Genomic DNA, 8,882 nt, shown 5'->3' on the forward strand with positions numbered 1-8,882 from the left:
TCTACCTCTCCCAGGCAGGTTTGGAGTAAGGGAAGGAGAGAAGGAAGAAGGGTGAATCCCCAGAGTTCCTAATTTTGTCCACCGATCCCAGCCAGGGCAAATAGATCCCTGGGGAAAAAAATGAGACAGACCCCTTCTCAGCTATAGCCCTCTTATCCTCCTACTCCATCCTGCCCTTCTCTCCAGACCTCTTTTTAGAGTTCCCGAAAGGATGTGGTTGGAGGGGAGGAAATTGTAGAGAAGCAAGTGGAAAACAGCTCTTCAAGACTCAGCATGAGGTGTGTGTCAGAAAGCTCCTTGGGTTAACCTTGCTCATTTTCTAGTCTTATTGGTTCCACTTGTTAGTTAAGTGACCTTGGAGAAGTACCCCCTTGACCTCATCTGAAAAGTCAAACATTTGGATTAGAGCTAGATGGTCTTCAAATGCCTTTTAAGACTTGACCGCTAGGACTCTCTTCTGTAATTCTTTGGTACTGTTTACACTTGCTTCATCCAAGACAAGGCGAAACAGCATGTGCTTTTTGTAGGGGTCTGTGTAAAAAGATCCAGGTACCTGCCTTTAGAAAAAAAAACAGTTTATTTTTGAGGGAGAGAGAGCTCACAGGGGAGGGGCAGAGAGAGAGGGAGACAGAGAATCTGAAGCGGGCTCCACGCTGACAGCAGAGAGCCCAAATGCGGGGCTTGAACCCACAAACTGTGAGATCATGACCTGAGCTGAAGGTGGACATTCAGCTGTCCGTACCTCCCAGGTGTGCCCAGTCACCTTCTTTTTAAAACGTCTCATTTTCTGGGACACTTGGGTAGCTCAGTTGGTTACATGATGGACTTCGGCTCAGGTCACAATCATGTGGTTTGCATATTCGAGCCCCATATTGGGCTCTGTGCTGTCCGCACGGACACTGCTTCAGATCCTCTGTCCCTCTCTCTCTCTCTCTGCCCCTTCCCTCCTTGTACTCTCTCTCTCTCTCTCAAAAATAAATAAACATTAAAAAAATAAAAAAATAAACAACTCATTTTCCTATACTCATGTGTTTCTTTGAAAACAAGTATGAGGACTGATTGGTTAGAATAATGTGCTTCCAGAAGTATCTGGTAATAGGAAGGCCACTGATTGATCAAATGCACTACTTGTTTCCCCTTAAGGACTACATATTGGTCAGAGTACTACTCCATATACTTTTTCTTACTTTCTTTCTTTCTTTCTTTCTTTCTTTCTTTCTCTTTCTCTTCCTTCCTTTCTCTCTTTCCCTTTCTTTCTTTTTCTTTCTTTCTTAACAGCCTTTAATTCACTTCATTTTTCTTGTATAAAACCATGTGGTGGCCAGAGCTGGAGCCTGGGTCCTCTCCATGAAACTCTGGTGTGGGCCTTTATAGATAGTCAGTGAATCCTGATAGGGAGACTTGGTGAACACGGTGTCTTTCTGGAGGTCAGTGGTGAGTTAGCTGTAGGTCTTGGAAATGGCATCAAAAGGGGCCTTGGCAAAGTTGCCCAGTGCAGCCAAAGTGTAGCAGTCGTCAGTACTGGCCGTCATCAGTAGTTTCTTGGGCACAGGGGCTGACACAATGCTAGTGCCTCTGGGCGCAGGGATAAGGCACATCGGCACAGAGCCACAGCAGCCGGCCAGCTTGCATGGGACACTGTGGGGCTTGCTGAGTGTTTCCCCCAGTAGCCTTGCTACATGGAAATGATGGAAAGCTTGGCCAGGATGATGACTCCATGGATGGTAGAGGCTACCTCCTTGGAGCACTTAACACCCAGACCAACATCTCTATTGTAAACTCTGTTGGCAACAAATGCCTTGAACCTGATCCCCTGGCCAGCATGGATCTGCTTTTGCACAGGCATAATCTTCAAAACCTTATCCTTGAGGGATGCCCCGAGGAAAAAGTCAATGATCTCAGTTTCCTTGATGGGCAAGGAGAGGGACAGAACTCTTCCAGGGATTTGATCTTCATGTCCTTGATCAGGTGACCCCATCTTGGTGACCAGATTCTACTCTCTGTCTTTGGCCTGGCCTTGACCAAGGTGACAGATGCAGCTGCCCAAGCCTCTGTGGAAGCCACTGCAGCCAGGGCCCCAGGGCCCTCCTGGACCCTGGACACAGCACGGGCAACATCTGCCATTGGGTGTTTTCTCAGAGAAGAAACTACTTTCCTTTCTTTGAGCCAGATCTTAGCTGGCTCACTCTGCGTCAGGACTGAGTATGAAACCGTACTTTGCCTTATGAAAGGCAAAGTAAGCTTCTTTTTCAAGACAGGAGCATGAGCCTATGTGCACTTAACCTCCTTGCTAAGACTCCACTGGAATAAAAGTAAACAAACATGGGGAAAAAAGTGTGTGAGGGGAAAGGGTGGAAGCCACTGGAGTGGAGATTTCAAAAAATGTCTGAAAGATAAAAAGTGAAAGGGAAGGATTAATGGTTGAATTAAGGAGAAAGTGCCACAGGCTAGAATATACAAGATAAAATGACAATTAGAAATTTGAGAAAAAGCAAATTCTGAACAACAGAGTCACGGACCACGCATGAAGCAAACTACATTCGGGCATGAATATAAGCGGTGAAAAGAGTGCAGAGAAAAGGCAATCAATTTGACCTTGATGCTAGAAATAGCCTCATTTGAGAGACCCAGGGGTTATAACACTGGGTTCATGGAAAATGTAATCCTAGCATATTGATATTGAATAATGTCTATATCAATAATAAAGTATATGTGGCATATTGACTTGTTTCCATTATTTTGTATTTTAATAAACTTTATTTTTAACAAGTTTTTGATTTATAGAAAAATGTAAATACAGTAGACAGATCAACTATTATTAACATCTTATGCAAATATTAACCGTTTGCTATAATGAATGGATGAATATTGATACATTGTCATTAACTAAAGTTCATACTTTATCAGATTTCTTTAGTTTTTCCCTAATGTCTTCTATTTCCATTACATTTAGTCATTCTGTCTCGTTTGGCTCCTCTTGGCTGTAATAGTTTCTCATACTTTCCTTGTTTTTGAAGACCTTGATAGCTTTGAGGAGTACAGGTCTAGAATGTCCATCATTTGACATTTGTCTAATGTTTTTCTTATGATTAGATTGGGGTTATGGGTTTTTCAGGGAAGACCACAAAGGTCAAGTGCCATTTTGTCACATCAAACCAAGAGCACATGCTATCAACATGACATATCGAATTAACACTCTCGTTGAACTTGATAACCTGGCTGAGGTTGCGTTGGCCAGGTTTTCTCTAATGTAAAGTTACCTGCTCTCTCACTCACACTGTACTCTTTGGAAAAAAGTATATAGTCTTTTTAACTTCTAAAGTAAACCTATAGGCAAAGTAGAAAAGACTTTTTATGGTTGCGGCGAAGAATGTAAACAGTAAGAATTCTGTTGGTGGTACAGGGCTGCTGATGAAAATGAAAGGGAGAGAAGTAGAACAATGGGAAGGGGCCAATGCCTTCATTTTATAGAGGAAGAAATGCACAGATGCTCTATTAAAAAGAAATAGCAATTTGAGTCCTTATTTGGAAACATAAGTGATTAGTTCTAATAGAGGAAATAAAAAACCATCATTGCCATTAAATATTAGGAAGAGAAGGGTAGTATGAGATACATGCTCATTTTCATACTGTGGAATCAATTGATATTGACTGAAGTTGGTAATCTAAGAAGAGAGATACAGAGTGCAGTGAAAGGAAACACCAAATGATCTCACCCCAGATTGTAGCAGGATTCTTACACAGTCATGACACTGAGGCTTTTTAATTTCCAGGAAGCAACTTTATTCCTGCCGGTACTGCTCAGTTGGGTTTGTGCTTGAAGAATTGAGCACTGAACGTCACATGGCATAGTTTTTTAAATCTATTTTCTATTTCTTTGTCTCCCATATTTGGTAACACACACAAACATGTAGTTTGATTAAGCAGTCTCAGTTTACAAGGTCATGAGGGATGGTATCATGTAGGTGCATAGCCAGGTTACCTTGAAGTTTTCTCTCCCTTTTTTTCTCTCTCCTTAGGGAGGGGAACCTACTACAAGATGAAACCAGAGTTTTCATCTCTAGAGGGGAACAGAGTTAAACAAGGAGAAGAGGAAATACTGTTGCTTTTCACCGGAAGTCCTTTTATAGTATTTCATTTATTACCATTTGCACAAATCTTTTGCTTTAAAAACAAAGATGATGTGAAGGGTGGTGCCAGGACTCATATTAGACCACTTAATATGACCTCTTTTGTGTAGAACCTACCTTCAGTGATCCAATCCAACCACCCATTCACACAAACCACACTACCATGCAACGTTTTGTTGAGGCAGAAACTTACTTCTGAGAAAGTAAAGGGGGTAATCTTAGGTCTTTGATTGGTGGGAAAGACATTTAAGAAAGAACTCCTTTTGTTTCCCTTGAAATAAGGATTAGGGAGATTTTATTTTTATTTATTTATTTATTTAGGATTAGGAAGATTTTAGTTGCAAAGGGGAAATTGGCTTCAAGATGCATCAACTCTCTGGTTCAAAAGTATTGGCAGTCAGTGGAAATCCTCTGTGTGTTTCCTGTGTTTAGCATTTATACAGCATGTTTCAGTTTAAAAGCCCTTTACTGTCATTAGTTAATTACCTCCCAAGGGCTGCAGGGTAGTTACAGGGAATACTGGAACCAAGCCAGCTTTTAGAGCTGTAAGATGTACAAGTGTCTATACTAGCCCCAATTCAGAGTGTAGTTGTTACACCATTTCCCACACATGGATCGATTGGTTAATGTGTGGTTATTCAATCTCTAAAGTTCCTTTTTTAGACTTGACATTTTCTCAATAAGTACAAGTTACTGAAACAGAAGAGAACTTATTCCAATACCTTGTCTTGCAAGTGTCTCGAAAATCAGCACTGGTAACAGTTTTAGGTTTATCATTAAATAAGAATCTCCAAAGTGAAGCCTAAATACTGGCATTTATTAAAAGTGCCTGAATGATTCTAGAGTAGAGCCAGACTTGAGAACCACTGACTTAAATGACCAATAGAGAGAGGCTCCTTCCTCTGTTCCCAACAATATCTACAAAGAGAATGAAATACAACATTTGGCTAAGGAGAACTAATTGTTAATACATGTTACATTTTGTTTTGTATCAAATATATATATATATATTACATATCAAATATATATAATATATATATATTACATATCAAATATATATATTATATATATTGTGTATATATATACATATTATATATGTATTACATTAGAAAAGTGCGAAAGAAATTTGGAGAATATAGAAGACTAAGTATGGATGCCTGTGAGTACATAAAAAGTCATCACGAAAAAGAATCACAGTTCATGTTTTACAATTTTTCTTTCCATCTTATCTTTATGCTTTGTCTTTTAAAAAAAATATTGGTATTGCTATTATCAGATTTCACATACAATTTTGTATCCTGTTTTTCAAATTTACCACTACAGTGTTTTCCATTGTTCCATGCTTTAAAAGATCATCTCTAAAAACAAAATCTACTGAAATGAGGCAAACAGGGAAATTTATATCCACAATTGAACCAAAATAGAAATTCAGGTACTTTTAGAGCACAGGCCCATAGGAATATTTTCTGCTCCGTGTCCTTTCACAACATCTTAGACCAGCAGGAACTAGATAGACACGTGCTCCATTTCTGTAGCCAAACCTTGACTATATTTGGTGTGTGGTGCCCTCTACTGGGTCTCCTAGGACTGTGCCCTTTTTCTGTTTGTAAACTCTATGTGTTGGGTTGACTCTCAAGATGGGGGTTAGATTGTATGTGTGCATGTTTGAATTTTGTATGTTTGTATTTTTATTTACATTTGTTTCCCTAATGTAGAATTGAAGCTATTTAGATACAGAAGCTGACTATGGGTCTGTTTCCTTCTTATTCATTCAACAGACACTTTAGAGTCTACCTTGTGCCAGGCATGGTTCTAGCAGGCTGGAGACACAAAGATGAGATCTCCACCTTCAAGTGGCTCATTGTCTAGTGGCAGAGACCCTACTATCCAAGGCCTGGATAGTCCCACAGGAGAACTTGACTCCTTGTAGATCCTTGTCCTCCCCTCTCTAGGAAAACCATCCTCTTCAATGAAGCGTGCAGCTTTGGGAGAGACACATGTGGCAGAGCCAGGAAGAAAGGGGACACCTTTCCAGCAGGGCAGATCTACCAAATCAATTCTGGCAATCAGTGGGGTTGACAGATGTCGCAGACAGCTTGCTCTCAATTTACTTAGAAGATTAAAATTTATGATGGACTAAACACATTAAGAAGATGAAATGAGAGGCGATAATTCAGAGGTTTAACTGAGACCCTAATAGGGAATAAACCTCATTTTCTAGAAATGTATACTTTATATAATTTATACCTAAGGAAAGCACTTCTGTGTTTGGAATTTCACCTTGCTTTTTGGGGAAGGGAATGCACATGAAACTAATTGAGTTTTTCTAATCTGAGAAAGGCCTAAAGCACAGGATGAGGTGGGGAATCTCCAAAGCATTCATGATCACTTCTTTTCCTACATAACTCTCTTTGACTGCATTAGTACAATTATGCAAGATTGGGAGATTGGCAAAATCTCTCTCCTTTTTTTTTTTTTTTTAACGTTTATTTTTGAGACAGAGAGATAGAGCATGAACGGGGGAGGGTCAGAGAGAGAGGGAGACACAGAATCTGAAACAGGCTCCAGGCTCTGAGCTGTCAGCACAGAGCCCGATGTGGGGCTTGAACTCACGGACAGTGAGATCATGACCTGCGCCGAAGTCGGATGCTTAATTGACTGAGCCACCCAGGCGCCCCTCTCCTTTTTTTTTAATGTTTATTTTTGACAGAGAGAGAGAGACAGAGCATGAGTGGGGGAGGGGCAGAGAGACAGGGAGACACAGAATTCAAAGCAGGCTCCAGGCTTTGAGCTGTCAGCACAGAGCCTGATGCGGGGCTTGAGCTCACAGACCGCGAGATCATGACCTGAGCCGAAGTTGGATGCTCAACCGACTGAGCTACCCAGGCGCCCCTCTCCTTTTTTTTTTTTCTTTTTCTTTCTTTTTTTTTTAACCTGAGAACTTTGGTGATGATATTGAATCTCCAAGGTTGGCTCCAAACAGCAATAGACCATGATTATATAATATTTGTCATGTATATGGAACCAGTAATTTCTCATTGTGCAGTCTTGGACAAGTAACCTAACTTTCTCTTTAATTTACCTCATGCGGAAAGGATATAACCTATCTTATTGTGAGGATACAAGTAAGGCATATAAAGAGTCCATCAAAATCCTTGGCAGGCAAGAGCTGCTCGGTAGAGCACAGTAGGCACTTCAGAATGATAGAGATGCACATATGGGCTCTGGAGCCAGGCTGCTTGGGTTTGAATCTTGGCTCTATTCTTTTCTTTTTTTTTTTTTTTTTTTTAACAGTGTGTCCTTGGGCAAGTAACTTTACCTTTATGGGTCTCAGTTTCCTTAGCAGTAAAGTAGGGGCAATAGTACTACCTACATTATAGGATTCTTTTTTTTTTTAATTTAAAAAAATGTTTATTTATTTTCGAGAGAGAGAGAGAGAGAGAGAGAGGGAGAGAGAGAGAACATGTGCGTGCACGCAAGTGGGGAGGAGCAGAGAGAGTGGGAGACACAGAATCTGAAGCAGGCTCCAGGCTCCAAGGTGTCAGCGTAGAGTCTGATGTAGGGCTCAAATCCACGAGCCTCAAGATCATGACCTGAGCCAAAGTCGGATGCTCAACCAACTGAGCCACCCAGGTGCCCCTACATCATAGGACTCTTAAGCAGATAAAAGGAGTTAATACATGTAAAGTTCTTTGGAACATTTATTAATATATAGGGCTTAATAAAAGCTAATTATTATTTTAATTGCTATTTCTTTTAGCTTTTAGAGATACCTGTGTCTTTTTCAAGTTGTAAATTAAAATTGGAGAGAGACATCTTCTCATATGTATAAAATACATCCATTCAGTGCTGTTAACACTAGCTGTTTTCAGCCGATTTCTATTGCTGTGGTTCTGTAACCAGCTCTCCTTGGATAAGTCCTCAGAACCCTCAGTAGGAATTACTTTGCTTATGTTAAGTTTGGCTGCTCTGCCTTAAGACTGTCATTTTTAGTACTTGACCTCCCTCTCTAAGTATTTATGAATTCCCTAAAGAACATGGAGAAGAAGAATTATTTGGAGCCAATTGGGAAGGCATTGTGAAATCAGAACTCCCCTTTGTAAACCTACTGTCACTTATTCTCCAAAATAATTGTCGGATGCTGTGGTTTTGTGCAGAGGAAGCTCTGGGCACTCACTTTCAGTCAGATGCAGTCTTTTCTTCAGTGGTGATTTTGCTTCTCCTCCTTAACATACAGCGCCACTGTGCTACCTATAGGCCATATAAAAGGGGTACATAGAAGGGTCTCCATTCCCAAAGAGTATGAACAAAGAACTAGACAAGGAATACAACTAAAAAACTTACTACAACAAGAATCCAACTGTGCTAACCACTATTAAGGTGACACAGAGGGAAGGGGATTCTGACTAAGAGCTTAGGGAGAGGTTTAAAAAGAGGCGACATGAATATTGAACCTTGAAGAATGGCAGAGGAGGAAAGGAAACACAATAGAAGCAGAGAGAACAGGGTGAGCAAAAGCTTGTGAAAATACACAGCTTGTTTGGGGAACAGCAGATGGTCCTGTGTTGTTGGAGCAGAAGGTATGTATGTGGAGGGTCAGGAGATGAGGAACAGAGGTCCCTGGGTCCTCAGGGAGCCCACGCACCTCGCTCTTCTCAGGTTCTGGGGAGGGCAATGGTAGGGCTTCTTTGACGGCTCCCTCAGGATCAGGTCTTAGATGTAGCTCCCCATTTCCTCCTTCTCCCTGCAGAC

General features: G+C 40.9%; 1 pseudogene; it reads right to left on the bottom strand.

Moving 5' to 3' along the window:
- Nucleotides 1-1,286: 1,286 nt before the first annotated feature.
- Nucleotides 1,287-2,011, bottom strand: LOC107179630 (annotated as a pseudogene).
- Nucleotides 2,012-8,882: the final 6,871 nt, after the last annotated feature.

Source organism: Panthera tigris, chromosome C1 (assembly GCF_018350195.1).
Source record: "Panthera tigris isolate Pti1 chromosome C1, P.tigris_Pti1_mat1.1, whole genome shotgun sequence".
Lineage (NCBI taxonomy): Eukaryota > Metazoa > Chordata > Mammalia > Carnivora > Felidae > Panthera > Panthera tigris.